Below are 19507 nucleotides of genomic sequence, written 5' to 3' on the forward strand. Positions count from 1 at the left end.
GACTTGTCGTGGATGGCCGCCAAGGGAGAACTCTCTCTCAGGTCGTTCATGCATGCCCGCAACCTGTGCACAACCCGGTACTGCCCCCGGTGCCCCTACGTGGAGGAAACATCTTTTCACATGTTTTGGCAGTGCCCCTTTGCACAGGGTCTGTTGGACGCCCTAGAACATGAACTCAGAGACTCTGTACCCAGGAACTGCCTATCGTACCATTCGGTGCATTACGGTCTGTTCCCTGGGACCCACGACGTGGAGGCCATCCAGGAGGCCTGGCGCCTTATGAACTGTTTTAGGGACGCAGTGTGGCTTGCCAGGAACCGCCTCGTGATCAACAGGGAAAACTTGTCCATCCGGGACTGCCGCAGGTTCATCAAGAACCTGCTTAGAGACTATTCCATCTTGGACAGCCCAGCAGTTTGGCCCTGTGATCTGCCCCCTCCCCACCCCCACATAGTCACCCACACCCCTACCCCGATCACAGATTGTATTGTTTTGTTGTTCGATCTCTTGTGCCCTTCTATTACAGGATTGAGCTGAGTGTTAGAGTAGCATGGTGTGCGATGTATAGCTTAGGGAACCTTTGCTGTGTATTGTTCTGTCATGCTTTGTGTGACTGTAATTTATTGTATGACTTGTAATGACTGAACGGAAAATAAAGCTCTTTCAATCAAAAATTGTATATAAGTCTAAAGTGCAACATCTAGAAGAAAATGAGCAGTGTACACGGTATTTCTTTAAAAAATGCTTTAATGCTAAAGGTGTTTTTAAATCTGTTTTTACCCCTACGGGGGTAGTTTTTGGAGAGGAGATGGTAAAGGAGATTGGCAGATTTTATGAGACACTTTTTAGCAATAAGAGCAGAGCCAGTGAGACGGAGATGAATGATTATTGTAATATTTTGGAGAATAATGTTCCTGTTGAAAAAGTTGCTTTTTTGACTGATGATGTTAGTAAAGGGGAGATCAAGCAGGCCCTGGATAAGATGGCCAAAGGGAAGACACCAGGCTGTGATGGTCTCCCCGCTGAGTTTTATTCTGCATTCTGGAATATTTTAAGTAAAGAGTTTACACGGGTGGTGCAATATGTTTTTAACTCAGGTGTTTTAGCTGAATCTATGAAGAAAGGGGTCATAACATTAATTCATAAAAAAAGGTGATGGCAGAGATCTTAAAAATTGGAGACCTATAACTTTATTAAATTGTGGCTAATAGACTAAGTGATGTAGTGGACCACCTTGTGGGAGAATTTCAAGTTTGTGCAGTACCGAAAAGAAAAATAACAGATAATTTATTGCTTTTAAGAGACTATTTATTACAGTAATTTTAACAAGAATGCACTGTTTGTTGAGTCCATAGATTTTGAAAAGGCTTATGATAAGGTTGCGCATGATTTTATGTTCATTGCTTTAAAATACTTAGGTATTCCAGAAAAGTTATTATCTGTTATTAAGAGTTTTTATCATGGGGAGACAAGTCAAATTTTAGTTAATGGGCAAGTGGGGCCTGCTTTTAATATCTTGTCTGGAGTCAGACAGGGATGCCCACTCTCCCCAATTCTGTTTATATGTGTTATAGAGGGCCTGTTGAAGAATGTGCAGAAGGATAAATGTGTGAATGGTGTTTTTATTCCAGGTAGTGATGGCAATAAGTTAAAGGTTTTCGCTTCTCGGCCTTTTGGCTAAGATCAAGTGTAGTATCTGTTCTTATCAGTTTTTCATGCCGGTGGACTGTGATGCCGGTATGGGGCTGGTGGGGATGGGTGCTGCATGGAGGATGCAGGTGTACCAGGGCTTTCCGGGGTTGGTTCTGAGGAATCAGCTCGATGGCTGCCCCGATGTGACCTGTTCCCTCCGGGTCTCGCCATGAGGCTGAGAGGGTCTAGAGCCAAGGTACTTTTGTGCCTCGGGGAGTGGTGACCCCGAGGTGCCGAAACTCACTGGGAGTATTGGCTCACTGAATTGAAGCACGGGCACCATAATCTCTTCACCTTGTGGCACTCACCTCTTGATTCCCGGCCTTCTGGCTAGGATCAGAGAAATTTTTATAGATCCGGCCGGATGTCCGGGCAGTATATCTGCACACATTCACTTATTTATTTCTTTTTGTCTCACTGTGTCACTTTTTGCGTGTTGTGTGTTCACAGGATTTGTCAGGATGCGGTAGCCCTTCTGGGTGTCCCTCCTGGTGGTCTAGGGGAGGTGTGTGTGGCCATTAGGTTCCGCACCTCCCTTCAAACACCCTGGGTACTCCTGCTTTGGCAGGGTACCTACCGTTATCGGCTCTGCGGGCAGATACCTTGGCTAACGCCAAGGGGGATGCCGGGAGCATTTGTGGTCCCCTAGTAGCTTCGGCGAAAAGGGACATCGAACCTGGAACCTTGCAGGTACCTTCTGGTCCGGAGGCGAAGGGTAAGGTTTGTTGGGGGCCTCTCTCCTATCGGAGAAGGGCTTGCGATAGACCGCATCCTTTGTGCACGTTTTTTTAGTGTAACACGTTTGCACTTTTTCTTGCACTTTGGGTGAATCGAGAGCACGTTCCTCGGCTTTAGATAAAAAAAAAAAAAAGTAAACTAAGTTGAAGGTTTTTTGTGGTATTGCAAAGACAAATGTTTCCGGCCATCCATTGCACTAATGGATTGGTCATCAGCTGGCTGTCTATGTCCCGCATCAATATAGACCAAAGTACAGAGGGTTAGGCTATGCTATTGTGCACCTACCTAATGTATAAAAAGGTGCAAGACCCTTGCTAAATTCTGTGCACAGACTTTGAGATCTATGCTTTAGACTGTATCTAAACCTGCTCCAACATGGACTGACATTTTGGCCTACTTTCAGCCGATGCGACTTGTCTGTCGCTGAAAAGTCGCTTTTTATATATTCAGCACCTATGTATAATGTTGTAAAAATGCTCTAGAAGCTAAAGTCGCAGAAATATCACACATATTTGCCCTGCAACTTTCTGTGCGACAAATTTAGACAGGAAAAATCAGTATAAATCCTTAGAAAATTATCCCCCAATGTTTTCATCTGCTGGCGGTATTGAATAAGCATTGCTGCATTGATAGGGTCTGCATTAGACGAAAAAAAAGAAGAAAAAGAAGAATAATACGCAGAGAAAAGAGGAGGAAAGGAGAAAAACTCGAAAAAACTTGCAAAAAAAGTAAGAGGAAAAGAAGGGAGAAAAAGGTGAAAACGGGTTTAAAAGTGATTTCGGCGGAGAAATATATATATATACATATATATATATATATATATACACACATATATATAAATGTATTCTCCGTTGAGATATTGCTGCCGCTGCTGTGTCCAGGCCCAGGAGCCTCAGCACTGTGCTGTGATGTCACTCAATACCACTGACATCACTAGGTGTAAACAACATCTCACCTTTGCAGTGTATGTGACTATGGAGCTTGTTGGTGATGTCGTCTATGACCTTCATAGAAGCAACAGGAGATTGTTGCATCCATTTAGAACCCTTAGAACTACTGTGCTATGATGTCACTCAGGCCTTGCAAAGTGTAAACAACAACTCCGCTTTGTTGTGTATGTAACCATGGAGATTGTGATGTTGCCTAGAACCTTCACAGAAGCGACAGCTTTATGAGGAGCCTGAGCAGAACCATCACCGCCATAGGTTGTCAAATAACCCAGATTTAACACAAACAAGTAAGTCCAATAGGGTGCAGGCATGTCCTCTATGCTTATAGCTTCCCGTGGGTGTTGGTTTGATACCGTTTGGGGACAGCCAAGGAGGCATCTGCAGGCAACAAAGGTAGGTGTGTGCTTGTGTGTGTGTTTCCTATGCAGATCCTAAGCCCAGTGTCACATGCAAGTAGGAGGAGTAAGAAGGGTTCCTGGCAAATCCGGGTTATGGATTGCATTTAAAAAGGCCCCATCAGAGTGCAATGGGCTCCTGTCTTGCTGCTTAGCAATAATGGTATGGTTTTAGGGTCTGCTGTGTGTACTGGTGGTTGACTGCCACCCAGCCAGAGTGTGCATGGGAAATTGGCTGGCAGCCTCCCTTCCTGCAAGCAGTGATAGTGCACATGAAGGGGACCTTGTTGGGCCCGCCCATTTCACCGTTATCGCTTCTCGGCCTTTTGGCTAAGATCAAGTGTAGTATCTGTTCTTATCAGTTTTTCATGCCGGTGTACCGTAACGCCGGTATGGGGCTGGTGGGGATGGGTGCTGCATGGAGGATGCAGGTGTACCAGGGCTTTCCGGGGCTGGTTCTGAGGAATCAGCTCGACGGCTGCCCCGATGTGACCTGTTCCCTCCGGGTCTCGCCATGAGGCTGAGAGGGTCTAGAGCCGAGGTACTTTTGTGCCTCGGGGAGTGGTGACCCCGAGGTGCCGAAACTCACTGGGAGGATAGACTCACTGAGTTGAAGCACGGGCACCATAATCTCTTCACCTTGTGGCACTCACCTCTTGATTCCCGGCCTTCTGGCTAGGATCAGAGAAATTTTTATAGATCCGGCTGGATGTCCGGGCAGTATATCTGCACACATTCACTTATTTATTTCTTTTTTGTCTCACTGTGTCACTTTTTGCGTGTTGTGTGTTCACAGGATTTGTCAGGATGCGGTAGCCCTTCTGGGTGTCCCTCCTGGCGGTCTAGGGGAGGTGTGTGTGGCCAGTAGGTTCCGCACCTCCCTGCAAACACCCCGGGTACTCCTGCTTGGCAGGGTACCTACCGTAATCGGCTCTGCGGGCAGATACCTTGGCTAACGCCAAGGGGGATGCCGGGAGCATTTGTGGTCCCCTAGTAGCTTCGGCGAAAAGGGACATCGAACCTGGAACCTCGCAGGTACCTTTTGGTCCGGAGGCGAAGGGTAAGGTTTGTTGGGGGGCCTCTCTCCTATCGGAGAAGGGCTAGCGATAGACCGCATCCTTTGTGCACGTTTTTTTAGTGTAACACGTTTGCACTTTTTCTTGCACTTTGGGTGAATCGAAAGCACGTTCCTCGGCTTTAAAAAAAAAAAAAATAAAAACCTTTCCTGTTAGTTGGCGGTGTGGAAGACCACCAAGGCAGTATGGGTGTACCAGGGATGTCTGTATAGCACAGCAGTCATCCCCGATGAGACCTGTTCCCTGCTGGATCTGGCCTTAAGGTCCGGGTAGAGTGAAGGCCGAGGTGCACAAGTGCCCTGGGAGTGGTGACCCCAGGGTGCCGGAATTCACTTGGGATTGGCAACCCCACTTGAATGAAAGCACATAGCACGCACTTTTTCTCTCACTCTTCTGGGCACTCACCCTTAGTATCCCGGCCTTCCGGCTAGGATCGGGGAATTTTTATAGATCCGGTCGGATGTCCGGGCAGTATTACACACTGCGCACATCCACTTATTTATTTATAAAATTTTTGTCACTGTGTCCACTTTTTGTGTTTGTTTGTCCACTAGGATTTGGTAGGGTGCGGGAGCCCTTCTGGGTGTCCCTCCTGCCGGTCTAGGGGAGGTGTTTGTGGCCATTAGGTTCCTCACCTCCCTGCTATACCCCATGGCATCCTGTTTAGGCAGGATGCCAAACCGGTTTTACTGGTTCCTTGGTGACAACCTGGTTAACGCCTAGTTGTTTGCCGGGAACACTTTTGGTCCCTGAGTAGCTTTGGCGAAAGGGGACATTGTACCTGGAACCTCGCAGGTGCCTTTTGGCCCAGAGGCGAAGGGTTTGGTTTGTTGGGGGTCCTCTCTCCTTTCGGAGAAGGGCTTGCGATAAACCGCATCCTCGTGCACGTTTTTTTTGTGTGAACACTTGCACTTTTTACTTTCACTTGGGTGATTTGAGAGCACGTACCTCGGCTTTCAATAAAAAATAAAAAAAAGTTAAAGGTTTTCGCACCCAGGCCCAGGCTCTTGGAAGTTGAATTGTGCCCTGTTGGAGCAGAGGGAGGTCATGGAGGAACTTAGGGATGCGTACCTTGTATGGCGTAATGACAAATGTCTGTTTAACTGCATCACCGATTGGTGGGAATATGTTAAAGTCGAGTTCCGTTGTTTCTTTCAGGCAAAAGGCAGACAACATGCGTGTGCGAAGAAGTGGGACTTCAGGAAACTGCAGCGCGAGCTGTGGCCCCTGCAGGACCTGCTCCAGTGAGGCTGGGACATCAGGGAGGAGCTGGAGGAGACCAAAAAGAGCTTGAAAAGGCACTTTGAGGAGGAATCCAAGTGAATCGTCTTTCGTTCCAAGGTGGAGAACCTGGAGAAGGGTGAGAAGTGTAACTTTTTCTTTTTCAGGAAGCTCTTTCTCGTACACCTCCGTGCTGGCCACACGCCCCTGACTGAGCTACGAGAGGAGACCGGACACATGAGGAGGGGCAAGGAGGAGGTAGTGGGGGTCGTCTCCGACTTCTACAGCAACCTCTACGCCCCCAAGTCATCCGACCCAGAAGCCAACGAGAGGTTCCTGTCAGGTATCACTAACGTGGTTGATCCCACAGGTGCGGCGGCTATGGACGATCCCTTGACGGTGGGGGAGCTGCTCTCTGCCGCTAAATCCTTTAAGCCTGGCAGGACCCCGGGCAGTGACAGTCTTCCGGCCGAGCTCTATGTAGCGCTGGGTGACCTGATCTGTCCGGACCTGTTGGAGGTGTACGAGAAGATGGTGGTGGGGGGCAGAATGCTTCCGTTGTTGAGGGAAAGGATGATCACGATCTTGTATAAGCGGAAGGGGGAGAGATGTGACCTGAAAAACTGGCGTCCCATCTCTCTCCTAAACTTGGACTACAAGATCCTCGCCTAGGTGCTGGCCAACAGGCTGAAACCTGTCATCGGGCAGATCGTCCATCTGGACCAGACCTGCGGCGTTCCTGGTCGCAGGATTGCTGACAGCCATGCCCTTGTGAGAGACACGGTCCATTACATCCAGGCTGCCCTCTCCCTCTCACCTCTTCTTTTTGTTTGTGTTATAGAGCTCTTTGCTGAGACTATCCGGCAGAATGGAGAGATCAGAGGGATCACCGCACCAGGACCAGATCGCTACGAGGTCAAGTGCTCGCTCTACATGGACGACGTGACCGTCTTCTCCGCGACCAACGTTCGGTGACTCCACCCGTCCAGACCTGCGAGGACTTCGGCAGAGCTTCGGGGGCAAAAGTCAACTGCGGGAAGTCGGAGGCCATGCTCTTCGGGGAATGGCACGCCCCCTTCCCCTTTACTGTTAAGCCGGACTTCATTCAAATTCTTGTAGTCTGGTTCGGGAAGGAAGGAGCGGCCCTTAAGTCTTGGCAAGACCGACTAGGAAAGATGAACAATAAGATCGGACTGTGGCGCTCCAGAAAGCTCTCGATTGAAGGCAAGGCACTTGTCCTGCAGAGTGAAGTTTTGCCTGTGCTCCAGTATACCGCACAGGCCTGGCCTCCCCATACCACCTTTTGCAAGGCCATCACCCGGACAGTGTTTTGCTTCATCTGGGGCAAAATGGACAGTCAAGAGGACTGTGATGTACAAGGAGCCCCGCAAGGGTGGGAAGGGAATACCCGATATCCCCACTCTGCTGAGGGCCTCCTTTGCATGTGTCAGCGTGCAGCGGACTCTTGTTGAAAAGAATGGCTCAGTGGGCAGGTCCATGTCTCGCTTGTTTCTCATGCCCCTCTGGAGACAGCTGGGCTGGGACAAGTGGGACAGCTCCATCCCTTACAACTGGAACACTCCCTGGTTCTATGGGGATGTTGTCCGGTTTGTGAGGGGGCACCAGCTGGAAGGACTGAAACCCGACCTATGGAAGCCGAAGACAATCTACAAGCTCGACCGAGCTGGTTCCAGGACTCCCAGCAGCCACTGCAGAGACAGTTTGGACTAATGTGGCCTCAAAGCGGCTTACCAATGGACACAAGGACTTGTCGTGGATGGCCGTCAAGGGAGAACTCTCTCTCAGGTCGTTCATGCATGCCCGCAACCTGTGCACAATCCGGTACTGCCCTCGGTGCCCCTACGTGGAGGAAACATCTTTTCACGTGTTTTGGCAGTGCCCCTTTGCACAGGGTCTGTTGGCTGCCCTGGAACATGAACTCAGAGACTCTGTACCCAGGAGCTGCCTATTGTACCATTCGGTGCTTTACGGTCTGTTCCCTGGGACCCACGACGTGGAGGCCATCCAGGAGGCCTTGCACCTTATGAACTGTTTTAAGGACGCAGTGTGGCTTGCCAGAACCGCCTCATGATCAACAGGGACAACATATCCGTCTGGGACTGCCGCAGGTTCATCAAGAGCCTGCTTCGAAACTATTCCATCTTGGACAGCCCGGCCATTGATGAGGAAGAGGAGGAGTGAAGACCCCTCTCCTTCTCCCATGTCTCCTTGAAGATATAGCCCAGCAGTTTGGCCCTGTGATCCGCCCCCTCCCCACCCCCACATAGTCGCCCACACCCCTTCCCCGATCACAGATTGTATTGTTTTGTTGTTCGATCTCTTGTGCTTTTCAATTACAGGATTGAGCAGAGTGTTAGAGTAGCATGATGTGCAATGTATAGCTTAGGGAACCTTTGCTGTGTATTGTCATGCTTTGTGTGATTGTAATTTATTGTATGACTTGTAATGACTGAACGGACAATAAAGCTCTTTCAATAACAATACAGGAGATCTGGTCAGAAGGCACTTGGGTACCCCTCTCCTCGGCCTTGTGGGATCGCCCAGGTTTATTGCCTGGGCTTCACCCACTTGTTGCTATTGGGGAGAGGGCTTAGTCCCAGGGTAACGAGTAGCGATCCAGGTTCTGTGCCGGCATATGCAAGGATCAAAAACACTGTGAGAGTCATTCTCACGGATGATACCAAAAGGACTTGCTCGGTGGTGTTTTCAGAATACAGAAGGGCGAGAAGGGTGCAGCTTTGCTTGGGGAGAAGATGGCTAGAAGGGTGGAGGAGTGTTTAAACTAGGGACTTGGGGGGAGGGAACCTACAGCAAAGAGGGGGAAGATAGTGTAGATAGAGAGGAGGGAATTATAAATGTACCTGGGGGTGGAGCGGAGTGAGGGGTTAGAATAGTTAATAGGAATAAGCTTCATAGGAAAATAAAACTTACACCCTTGAATCCCATTAACCCCAATAACATAAAGGATGGAAATGTAAAGTGTATGTTCACAAATACCAGAAGCCTAGCAAATAAAATGGGGGAGCTTGAGGCCTTGATACTGGAGGAACATATTGATATAGTTGGGGTCACTGAGACATGGCTGGACTCCTCGCATGACTGGGCTGTCAATCTGCAGGGGTTTACATTGTTTCGCAAGGATAGAATGAACAGAAAAGGTGGTGGAGTCTGTCTGTATGTAAGAAGTGGTATGAAAGTCAGTGCGAGCGATGCCATAGTGTGTGATGATTCTGAGGATGTGGAATCATTGTGGGTAGAATTACAAAAGGAGGGAAATACTGAAAAAATTGTATTTGGTGTAATCTACAGACCCCCTAATATCACTGAAGAGATAGAAGTTCGGCTTCATAAACAAATAGAGAGGGCCGCCCGGGCAGGTACAGTGGTAATAATGGGAGATTATAACTATCCAGATATAGATTGGCCCATAAAATTATCCTGCAATAAATTTAGGAATTGTCGCCCCTTTGTAGTTTTAGCCAACCCCGGACCCCAGTTTGTGGAGGACCCAACAAGAAGTGATGCCTTGTTGGATCTGATCATTTCCAACAACGCAGAGCTGGTTGGTAATGTAACTGTGCGGGAAAACCTTGGTAATAGCGACCACAATATAGTTACTTTTGACTTAAAATGTAGAAAACAAAGACAGGCGGGGAAGGCAAAAACATATAACTTTAAAAATGCAAATTTCCCTGGGCTGAGGGCTGCACTACAGGACATAGACTGGAGGGAGGTGTTGTCAAATACTGATACAGAATTTAAATGGGACATCTTTAAATCAACTCTAAATAACTATACAGCTAAATATATACCAAAGGGGAACAAATATAAACGATTAAAACTAAATCCTACATGGCTGACACATGATGTTAAAATAGCAATAAACAACAAAAAAATAGCCTTCAAAAAATACAAATCTGATGGGTCAGTTATAACATTTAAACAGTACAAGGAGCTTAATAAAATCTGTAAAAATGTAATAAAAACAGCAAAAATTCTAAATGAGAGACAGGTGGCCAAAGAAAGCAAAACTAATCCTAAATATTTTTTTAGATATATAAATGCAAAAAAACCAAGGACAGAGCATGTAGGACCCCTTAATAATGATAATGGAGAGGTTGTCACAGGCGATCAAGAGAAGGCGGAGCTACTGAATGGGTTCTTTAGTTCTGTATACACTATGGAAGAAGGAGCTGACATTGGCCAGGTCAGTGCTGGTAACACATCATGTAATGTACTGAACTGGCTTAATGTAGAGATGGTACAAGGTAAGTTAAGTGATATAAATGTAAGCAAATCCCCAGGACCGGATGGACTACACCCAAGAGTTCTTAGAGAGGTAAGTTCAGTAATATCTGTACCCCTGTTCATGATATTTAGAGATTCTCTGGTGTCTGGTATTGTGCCAAGGGACTGGCGCAAGGCGAATGTGGTGCCAATCTTCAAAAAGGGCTCTATGTCTTCCCCAGGAAACTATAGACCGGTAAGTTTACCGTGCATTGTGGGTAAATTGTTTGAAGGACTTATAAGGGATTACATACAGGAATACATAGGGGATAATTGTATTATAAGTGATAGCCAGCATGGGTTTACTAAGGATAGAAGTTGTCAAACCAATCTAATTTGCTTTTATGAAGAGGTGAGTAGAAGCCTTGACAGAGGAATGGCTGTGGATATAGTGTTTCTGGATTTTGCTAAAGCGTTTGATACTGTCCCTCATAGACGTCTGACAGGTAAGTTAAGGTCTTTGGGTTTGGAAATTTTAGTTTGTAACTGGATTGAACACTGGCTCATGGATCGTACCCAGAGAGTGGTGGTCAATGATTCGTACTCTGATTGGTCCCCGGTTATTAGTGGTGTACCCCAAGGTTCAGTACTGGGACCGCTGTTGTTTAATTTATTTATCAATGATATAGAGGATGGTATTAACAGCTCTGTTTCTATCTTTGCAGATGACACCAAGCTTTGTAGCACAGTACAGTCTATAGAGGATGTTCATAAGTTACAAGATGACTTGGATAGACTAAGTGTCTGGGCATCCACTTGGCAAATGAGGTTCAATGGGGATAAATGTAAAGTTATGCATCTGGGTACTAATAACCTGCATGCATCGTATGTCTTAGGGGGGATTAAACTGGCAGAGTCACTGGTAGAGAAGGATCTGGGTGTACTTGTAGATCACAGACTACAGAATAGCATGCAATGTCAGGCTGCTGCTTCCAAAGCCCGCAGGATATTGTCATGTATCAAAAGAGGCATGGACTCAAGGGACAGGGACATAATACTCCCCCTTTATAAATCATTGGTACGGCCTCACCTGGAATATGCTGTTCAGTTTTGGGCACCTGTCCATAAAAGGGACACTGCGGAGTTGGAAAGGGTGCAGAGACGCGCGACTAAACTAATATGGGGCATGGAACATCTTAGCTATGAGGAGCGATTAAAGGAGTTACAATTGTTTAGTCTTGAGAAGAGACGTTTAAGGGGGGATATGATAAACGTATATAAGTATATTAATGGCCCATACAAAAAATATGGAGAAAAACTGTTCCAGGTTAAACCCCCCCAAAGGACGAGGGGGCACTCCCTCCGTCTGGAGAAGAAAAAGTTTAGTCTCAAGGGGCGACATGCCTTCTTTACCGTGAGGACTGTGAATTTATGGAACGGTCTACCTCAGGAACTGGTCACAGCAGGAACAATTAACAGCTTTAAAACAGGATTAGATACATTCCTGGAACAAAATAAGATTAATGCTTATGAAGAAATATAAAATCTCATCCCTTCCCCAATATCGCGCCACACCCCTACCCCTTAATTCTCTGGTTGAACTTGATGGACATATGTCTTCTTTCGACCGTACTAACTATGTAACTATGAGATATTGGCAATCCAGGACTACCCGAAGCGTAAAATTTTTGATGTGACGTTCACACAAAATGGCATCCACAGAGATTTTGTTACCAGAGCGGCTGCGAGTAAAGACAAAAAGCTTCAGGGTGTCCGGATTATTGAGCACGTCCTAGATGATATCAAGCTGCTGGTAGTAAAGATGTATTCCCCTTTCGCCAACCTACACGATGTTGAGACATTTTTACGAGTCTATTTTAGTTAGGTTGAGTGCAGAGGAAAAATCATGAACAGCTGTGGCATCTGGACATCTAAGTGGAGATTTCAGGTTACATGCAAAAAAGATGCCAGATTGCCAGGGGGAATACAACTACCACGAGCTCGTTTTAAAATAAATAATATGTGTGGCAGGGATGCCAAGCTACTGCAGGAAGTGTCACAGATATGGACACACAAAAGAGAACTGCGAAAGTACATGCAAAAAATGTGGTAGCACACAGCACGAGACAGAGGAATGCACAAGAGGAGGGAGGTGCAATTTCTGTCAACAACTCGGTCACCTTTTCTCCTCTTGTCCCCACAGACATAGGACGGAGCAGCAGTAGCAACCCTGGAGGCAGCAAGGACAGCAACCGGGACACCAGCCGAGGCAAGCAGAGCCAGTGATTACCCCCCCCCCCACAAGAGCGAAGATCTGGGTGGAGAGGTGAAGGTTAAAAGGCGGAGGGGCTCCAGAAGACTCTATGCGGAGGCGGTCCAGGGGGAGCCGATTGAAGTACCTGCGGATGCAGGGAACCCAAGTGACGTTCCTCCACAGGTCCCCGTAGGAGCCATTTAATGAGCCATTCGCGGTTTCACTGTACCAGCCGTGTTTACTTACACGTGCATGGCTTAATCTTTGAGACAAGCATATGCTACTGCCAGGAGGAGGTTTCAGGGGTGACCGTCTCTGAGGTACCAAGTGAACACCCGACCCCTATGGAGGGGCAAGAGGTGGAAGAACCCAATGAGTCTGGAGCCCTGATTTCCAGGATGCCCGAGAACAACTATGCCTCAATCATGATGGAGGAGGGGGGTCGGCTGAGTGATGGTGCCTCCTCTCCTGCTTCCTCTATGCGTACAGTTGGGTCGGATTTTGGGGGGTATGAGGCTTCGGAGGGGGAATCAGAGGTGTAAGACGTTTTCGTATACATTCCCATGGCTGAGTTGTCTGGTCTGTCCTTGAACGTGAGAAGTGTGAGCGCCAGAGTAAGAAGGGTTGCCCTATTTAATTACTTGTCGGTTTTTGCTGCTTCCGTCCTTTTCCTGCAGGAATGTGGCATTCCGCACAGATTAAATTATAAGGAGTATGAAGATGATTGGGCGCACGGTCCATCAGTCTGGTCTGGATCAAATGAGTCCAGATCAGCAGGGGTCGCCATACTTTTTAAAGGGAACGTTTTAATTGAGAGTTTTAGCAAAATTTTACCAGGCAGAATTTTATTGGTCAGCGCTTTTATTAATGGTATTAAATGGCAGTTTTAAAATTTCTATGGCTCTCCCGATAAGAATGAAAGAATAAAAATGCTGGAGATTTTACCCCTTTTTATTAACAATTCTAGTCTTGTTTTAGCAGGGGATTTTAATTGTATTTTAAGGGGGGAACGCCGTTTTTCGAACGCAGTGAGTAGGAACTATGATAAGACTTCTTTTATGTTAAAAAACTTGATTTTAGATTTTAATCTCACTGATGTCTTTAATAAATATAATTTTAACGTACCAGAGGAAGACGGTGTTACATGGAGCAATGCAAGCTGTAGCTCCAGGATAGATTATTTTTTGTTCTTATCAAGTACTGCCTTTGCGATCTTTTTACCAATGTTTTTTCTGACCATAAATTATTGTATTTTAAAGTTAAAAGTGATTTTAAAAGGAGAACCGGTAGGAATGCCTGGAAGTTAAACGTGTCCCTTTTAAAAGATTTGCAGGTCTTATCTGATTTTATCACCTTTTACAAGGAATGCAGACGAGTAACAGACCCCAACACTCCCACCAGTATCTGGTGGGAAAAAATGAAACTAAAAATAAAATAATTTTTTATTCGTGTTGGGGTTAGGAAAGCTAAAGAAAAACGTGAATTTTATAATATCCTAAATACTCGTCTGCAAACCCTGTACAAATTCAGAGCACATGGGATGGAGGTGGAGAAGGAGGTACAAGATCTTAAAAAAGAAATAACTAAGTGCCTGGAGCAGAAAGGAAAATAAATTATCTTTAGGTCTCGAATACAGCATCTTGAGGAAAACGAGACCTGCTCCAGGTATTTTTTTAAGAAAATATATGAAAATAGAAGGTTAATAGAAAACATTGAAGGAGTGAATGATGTACAAGGTATTTTAAAAAAGGTGCAAGAGTTTTATGCAGATCTTTTTAATGTAAAACACATTGATGAATGTTTGATGAATGATTCGTTAAAGGAGATCACCAATTTTTTAGATCCTGTCTCACAGTCTTTTTTATTGCAGAATATTTCGGAGCAGGAGATTTTAGAGACCGTCAAGAGTTTTAAAACAGGTAAAGTGCCTGGGCCGGATGGTATACCCATTGAATTTTATGTTACTTTTTATGGTTTTTTTAAAAGAAGATTTGTTCTCCCTTTTTACTGAAGTCTTTAAGTCTAAAACCTTCCCAGGCTCATGGAGGAAGGGTGATGTCTCCCTGCTATTCAAAAAGGGAGACCGGTCGGAACTCAAAAATTGGAGACCAATCACCCTTCTGAACTGCGATATAAGATAATGGCGAAACTGTGTGCTAACCGCGTAAAGAATGTAATCCATAAAATAATCCATACAAATCAAGTCTGTGGGGTGCCTGGAAGGAGTATATGGGAGAACCTAAACCTTTTAAAAGATGAAATTAGTGACACCAAATTAAGAAAAGGAAAGCTGGCGGTTTTATCTATAGATTTTGAAAAAGCTTTCGACAGGGTGTCGCATTTTTATCTTTTTAAGGTTTTAGAGAAAATGGGCATACCTGATGGCTTTTTATTGTCTCTTAGAGCTTTTTATGATAACAGCACTAGTAACATTTTAGTAAATGGTTTTAAGACACAGGGCGTGATTTTGAATTCCGGAGTGAAGCAGGGGTGTCCCTTGTCCCCACTACTCTTCATTTGCGCAATAAAGCCTCTTTTATGTGCAATACGAAAAGATAAGCACATCCATGGGGTCCCCCTGCCAGGAGGAAGGGGACTAGAGACGAAGGTAGTGGGGTACATGGATGATGTTGCAGTGTTTTGCAGGGACACCCCATCGCTTCAGAAGACGCTAAAACAGATTCAATATTTTAATTGTGCCTCCGGTTTTAAAGTCAAGTATAACAAAAGTAACATTTTAAACATAGGCGGTGCAGATTTTAGGTGTCTCCTTTGAAGAGTCTAATAATGGTTTTAATAGCTGGGACTTGGTGGCTCAGAAAAAAAATAAGAAAATATGTATGTGGAACATGCAAGAACTGACAATGGAAGGGAAGGTTTTAATTACAAAAATGGTGCTTTTACCTATTTTATTGTACTTAAGTCTGGTTTTCCCACCCCCCGAAATGGTTTTAAAGAAAATAACAAAAGCATGTTTTACTTTCTTTTGGAGTTCTAAGGGCGAAAAATTAAAGAGAGAAATTGTGATAAAACCGAACTCCAGGGGCGGTAAGGATTTTCCAGATTTTAAAGCTTTCCTTTTAATAAAGTTTTTTAGCATGTGTTTTACTACTGTTTTTAAAGATAGCTACTGGTCTTATTTTGTTTGTTTTAATACTGGTTATTTTATGCGTAGGCCCGCTGGTTTTCTACAGTTTTAAGTTGCCCTTATTCTTTGAATTTACCCCCTCAATACATGGTTTTAGAAAAAATGTTAAACTTATATAATTTCAAAGGTAAAAGTGTTCAGGATTTGTGCAATAGCAAAAAATTACTAAAGGATATAAAAGAAGCCAGTACCGTGACTCCCATCAAAAATTTTAACGAACAGAAGTGTATACAGATTTGGAAGATGTTGAGTATTAATTATCTTTTTAATTCACAGAAGGACCTGGCCTGGAGCTGCGCACACGAGTGTCTTCCATGCCGGGCATTCCAGCACCGAAGAGGATTATCCTACTCTGCAATCTGCCCGAGGGAGGAATGCCGACAAGAAGATACCGTGCACCACCTAATATGGACTTGTTTTTACTCGCAGCAAATATGGACAAAGATACTCCCTCTGGTAAAAAGGATAACTGGACTAAAAGACTTGAATATTGCAGTGGTTTTTTATGGTTGCCTGGAATGCCCAACACGGACTCAAGAGACTATGGCATGGAAGATCATAAACTGTGTGAAGGCAGCTCTGTGGAAGGCCAGAAATATTTTATTGTTCAAGCATGAGGTTTTATCTGTGAAGGATATTTTATCTATTTGTTTTTCTGAAATGTACCAGTACTATCTTTTAGACAAGAAGAGATTTCCGCTTTTATCTAGAAAATGGTTTTTAAAAGAATGGAATTCTATCTTGTAAAGCCACCAAGTGCCCATTTTATGTTTTAATAAGTTGTGTAACTGTATTTATTGACATATTTGCACAACTTTGTTAACATTATTACATTTTTAATAAAGTTGCCCCATAAGGGGAGTCAAGTAAAAAAAAAAATCTGTTTATCAGTTTCATACTGGTGGAGAAGTCCCACCGTTGTGGTGCTGGTGGGGATGGGTGCTGCATGGAGGGGGCAGTTGTACCAGGGCGTTCCGGGTCTGGTTCTGAGGAATCAGCTCGATGGCTGCCCTGATGTGACCTTTTTCCTCCGGGTCTCGCCATGAGGTAGAGAGGTGTAGAGCAGAGGTACTTCTGTGCCTCGGGGAGTGGTGACCCTGAGGTGCCGAAACTCACTGGGTGTTAACTCACTGAGTGAACGCACTGCACCAAACTCTTCACCCTTGGCATCCCGGCCTTCTGGCTAGGATTCGGGAAATTTTTATAGATCCGGCTGGATGACCGGGCAGTATATCTGCACTTATTTATTTTTTGTGTTTTGTCACTGTGACACTTTTACGTGTTGTTTTGTACACAGGATTGGCAGGATGCGGTAGCCCTTCTGGGTGTCCCTCCTGGTGGTCTAGGGTAGGTGTGTGGCCATCAGGTTCCTCACCTCCCTGCAAACCCTGGCCATCTTGGCTTTGGTCAAGATGCCATCAGTATACGGCTCCTCGACTGATACCTTGGTTAACGCCTAGGTTGAAGCCAGATGCATTTTCGGCCCCTTAGTAGCTTTGGCGAAAAGGGGCATCAAACCTGGATCCTTGCAGGTGCCTTCTGGCCCGGAAGTGAAGGGTAGGTTTGTTGGGGGGCCTCTCTCCTGTTGGAGAAGGGCTTAGCGATAGACCGCATCCTTTGTGCACGTTTTTTTTAGTGTGACACGTTTGCACTTTGGGTGAGAGAGAGCACTTGCCTCGGCTTTAAAAAAAAAAAAAAAAAAAAATCTGTTCTCATCATACTTACCTGGCAGGGGAGATACCATGATCACAAAGGCGATCTGAAGAACTCCCAACATTGTGGTAAAGATTTTGCGTAGTACGATTGCAGTACTTTTCGTTCTGATTAGAACTGCAATTCTCAAGAGCATACCACCCGAAGATCATCTCCTGCCTGCCTCGGAACATCTGAAAAAGGAGAAGATCTTGAAGACTGCAGCTCCGGAAGAAGCCGACGAAGAATTTGGAAGAAGGAAATCGGCGGTGAATTCCGGAACTGCGGCGAAGACGAAGGCGGCGCAGAATCTTTTCCAAGAAACTCGCTGCCTCTGGAGAAGGATTTGCATAGCTCCTCCCACCCGGGAAAGAAGACTTTGCGAAGCCTCTCCACAAGCAAGGAAGCAGAAAAGAGCCTGCTGGAAGAAGCCATGGCCTCAACTAGCAAGTTCACCCAGGAGGCTGCAGGGCAAGGCCTGGAGGTCCAGCCCCAACCACAGCAAGCTTCAACCTCCACCACAGCAAGGCAGAAGGGCGGCAGAATCCCCAACCTTGAAGCTCAAACCCTGGAGCCCTGGATGAGGCAGACTGTTGCCTTGAAGCTGAAGCCTGTGTACGGAAGGGTGCCGGACATGTCCCACGACGTGTCCTGCAAGAAGATGCTGGCGGATCAAGGCTTCTCCACGGCTGATACCCTTGGAATAGCAACGTTCATGACCGGAATCTTCTATATCACCTTTGCCACCATTGGGACCTGTAGAAGATACTGGGAGGCGGTGAAAGCGGCTAGTCGCGAATCCCCTTTCTCTCGCTTTGTGGGCAACTGCCCTATTCAAAGAGAAGAGAGGCGGGTGACGGTCTCAATGCGGCACCCACACACCGCAGGCACGGACATCTCGACCTTCCTGAAGCGCTTCTGCGCCATGGTGTCCCTCACTCCCACTGGAATCCTAACCTCCCTAGGATACTGGACCTGCAAGTGGTCTGTGGTCGTCAGACTGAACAAGAACCTTGCTTCTCCAGATGGACTACAGCACCTGCAACCGACATTCTCATTGGGCAACTCCACAGGACTTATCTTCTACCCGGACATGCCGCAGACCTGCAGGAGATGGGGCAAGATGGGCCACTAGGGCAAGGACTGTAAGGAGGATGCCTGCAGGTCACACGACCAAGGATTGCCCCAAGAGCAAGACCTGCAACCTCAGCGGAATGGCGGCCCACAGCTACAAGGACTGCCCCCAGAGGGAGAGAACATGGGCATCTGTGGCAGCGAGAACACCGAAGCCAGCCCCAGCTCCAGAGCCAGCAACATGGATGGCCAAGCCGACCAAGAAGGCGAAAGCCACCACCCCTGCCCCATTGAGGTGGACGGGCGCAGTTCTGGCACATCCGCCAACCTGGACGTGACATCTAAGCTGCTGATTGAGATGGTGACAGAGGCATCCTTGCAGGACGTTGTTGGGTCCATCCTCCCTAAACTATACGTGGAGCTGCCCCGATGGCTCACTCCGTTCTCGGATAGACTTCATCTTCACTTCGAGAGCAGTCAGAAAGGTGTCGTACTCTATGGTTCCCTGCTTCTTCTCTGACCACAGGGCCATTCGATTTCAGGGGACTCTGGGCCATGGTTTCCCACCTGGCCCAGGCTCCTGGAAGTTGAATTGTGCCCTGCTGGAGCAGAGGGAGGTCATGGAGGAACTTAGGGATGCGTACCATGAAAGGAGTAATGACAAATGTCTGTTTAACTGCATCAGCAATTGGGGGGAATATGTTAAAGTCGAGTTCCGTTGTTTCTTTCAGGCAAAAGGCAGACAACAGGTGTGTGTGAAGAAGTGGGACTTCAGAAAACTGCAGCGCGAGCTGCGATCCCTGCAGGACCTGCTCCAGTGTGGCTAAGACGTTAGGGAGGAGCTGGAGGAGACCAAAAAGAGCTTGAAAAGTCACTTTGAGGAGGAATCCAAGCGAATCGTCTTTTGTTCGAAAGTGGAGAACCTGGAGAAGGGTGAGAAGTGTAACTCTTTCTTTTTCAGGAAGCTCCATGCTGGCCACACGCCCCTGACTGAGCTACAAGATGAGACCGGACACATG

General features: G+C 46.4%; 2 pseudogenes; both read left to right on the top strand.

Moving 5' to 3' along the window:
• The first annotated feature begins 1657 nt into the window (after window positions 1–1657).
• Window positions 1658–1767, top strand: LOC130297812 (U2 spliceosomal RNA; annotated as a pseudogene).
• A 2318-nt stretch (window positions 1768–4085) lies between these two features.
• Window positions 4086–4195, top strand: LOC130297881 (U2 spliceosomal RNA; annotated as a pseudogene).
• The last annotated feature ends 15312 nt before the right edge of the window (window positions 4196–19507 follow it).

The sequence above is a fragment of the Hyla sarda genome, chromosome 13, assembly GCF_029499605.1.
Source record: "Hyla sarda isolate aHylSar1 chromosome 13, aHylSar1.hap1, whole genome shotgun sequence".
Classification (NCBI taxonomy): domain Eukaryota; kingdom Metazoa; phylum Chordata; class Amphibia; order Anura; family Hylidae; genus Hyla; species Hyla sarda.